Source organism: Psammomys obesus, unplaced genomic scaffold (assembly GCF_907164565.1).
Source record: "Psammomys obesus unplaced genomic scaffold, mPsaObe1.curated_primary_1811, whole genome shotgun sequence".
NCBI lineage: Eukaryota > Metazoa > Chordata > Mammalia > Rodentia > Muridae > Psammomys > Psammomys obesus.
Window position 1 is genome coordinate 13,703,178 of NW_026589732.1, and position 2,664 is coordinate 13,705,841.

Below are 2,664 nucleotides of genomic sequence, written 5' to 3' on the forward strand. Positions count from 1 at the left end.
CCCCCCCCACCCCCTGGAAGAAGCTGAGGGGGGTCATCCCTGTCATAAGCCACTCCAGCCTGCTCTCCTGAGGTGACAGTCCCTCCCAATCTAATGGGATACTGCTATGCAAACAGAATTCAGCCTGCTTAGATTAGATGTCTTCTATGCACATTCCATGGATAGTGAAGCATCAGGCTGGTACCTAGAAGTGTCTGAAGCCTATCTCAGATGTTTATGTGATCCATTCCTTCCCTGGCTGTGAAAAGAAAAACACATACACACACATTGTGTAAAAATGCTAAGCATGGTGTCACAGGCTGGCAGTCCAGCGATCAAGGAGCTGAGGCAGGAGGATGCTAAGTCTAAAGTTACCCTGGGCTGCATAGCAAAACTCTGTGTGTCAAAATAAATAAATAAATAAATAAACAGCAACAAAACAGTACAAAAATAATGAAAAGAAAACTCAGTCTCAGCTTATAATTGACACTGTAGCCTAACTTCTCTACAGTAGACTTTTAAAGGTGGCTATCTATTCCTGAGTTATTTTTTTGTCATGCTAGGTATGTGCTCTTCTTAAAAATTACATCTGTTTAGTTATTTATTTGGTTAGTGTGTATACGTGTGAATATGTATGTTCTTTAACGGCTACATAACATTCCTTTGGATTTAAGCTAGACAGTTTATGTTAGGGATGATCTGGTAGGTTCTTCTTTTAAGTTTTTATTTATTTAATTACTGTGTGTGTTGCCCTACATGGGTGGAAGGCAATGTTTGGGCATCAGTTCTCTCCATTTTTATGTCTGGGGTTCAAACTCAGATTTCAGGCTTTCAAGGAAAGCACTCTGCCTTCTGAGCTATCTCACTGGCTCCCTTGTTTGTTTGTTTGTTTGGTGCTTGAACCTATGCTAGCTGCTTGGCCAGCACTCTCCCTCCCAGCTATGTCTGCAGCTCTCTGATCATTTGCCTTAATAAATATAATTGCAATGAACATGTTTATCATTGTTATTGTTACTTAGAAACAGAAAACATTTATTAAGAAAGAAGAAACTAAGGCACTCCAAGGGTGACAGCATTCTGGTGAACTTAGGTGTTGCTCAAAAAGCCTATACTCGGTTTTTTTTTTTTTTTTTTATGAATGTTCTTGGTTAAATAAAAATTAGCACAGGGGATGCACTCTTAAGACATGAGTGTGCAAATCACTTCTCTGAAGGGTAAAGCTAGCAACAGCCTCTCAAACTGCCAAACAGTACTCCATTTTTGAAACCTAGAGTATAAAATAAAAACCACGGTAATACATCCTAGAGTATTATTAGTCTAACCTTTTTGTAATATCTTTTGTTAGGTATACACTGCTAAGTAGCCATGACATGTCCTGAATTCTGTATAGCTAATGCTTAGAAATATAAACAAACAAGACCGTTGAGGCTTCCTCTGAACTGTGCGCATACCTCAAAGCACTTAACAAAATAAGACTTAATTAAATTATTTTTTATTAAAATGTTAAATTTTAAGGCTGAGGAGATGGAACAGAGGTTAAGAGCACTGGCTATTCTTCCAAAGGCTCTGATAATTCCCAGCAACCACATTTTATAGATGGTTATGACCCATAACCATCTATAAAATGTTAAATTTTTATCTCATTTTATGTGTATGGGTGTTTTGCCTAAATGTATATGCCTGCTGTCTGGTGCCCAAGGCGATCAGAGAAGAGCACTGGGTCATTTGGAGCTTCCATTTGGGTGCTGGGAATTTAACTTGGATCCTCTGGAAGAGTATCCAGTGCTCATAACCATTGTGCCATTTCTCCAGCCCCTAAATTTTACTCTTAATTAAATGTATGAGTATGTATCATATCTGTGGGTATGTGCAGTGAGCTCAGGATCCTGAAGGAGCCAGAGAAAAGGGTCAAATCCCCGAGGCTGGAGTGCAGAAAGTGCTCTTATGCACTGAGCCACCTCTCCAATCCCAACTATTTATTTTATTGAGGAAGAATTTTGTTATGTATCCCAAACTAGCCTCAAACTCACAGCAGTCCTCCTGCCTCTTAACTTTTGGAGTTAGTGGTATTTGTCACTGTGCCCTGCTTCAAGCCACACTTTGTAGGTTATTTATTTATGCGAAATTGACTCTAGCGTCTCTCGAGGTACAGTGGCTGTGTTGTTGATTAAGAGCTGGCTCCCTTTCACCTCCCAGCATAGAGTTTCACTGTGTATTTTCTGGGCCATTCATAACCTGTAGCATATGTTCGGGGCCATTTCCCATGGAATACCACCTCAGTACTGAGCTCGGGCCCAGATTTGTCTCAGGATAATTCCAGTCCTTTTCAGAGAAATGAACAGAGATGGTAGCTATCATGCAGTGAGGGAGGACTTGGAGACTCTTGTTAGTTAGTAGCAAAAGTTTGGAGTCTAACAGTCTTGGGTTTGAAACTCAGCTTAACCTAACACTGCTGTGTGACAATTGGTAAAGCCCTTACCATCTCTAAGCCTTCATTCCCTCATCTGTGAAAGGGGATTGCCATGACACACCTTATCTAACAGGTGTGCAGACAGGGTGAAGGGACACAGAGAAAGGACCTGGTATGTGACATCCGGAGACCTTACGCTCAGTGACATTCCAAGCTGTCTGCATTCCCCCTGAAGTCTGTGGTTTCACAGTAGCCACTGTGCCTTTCATAAACTG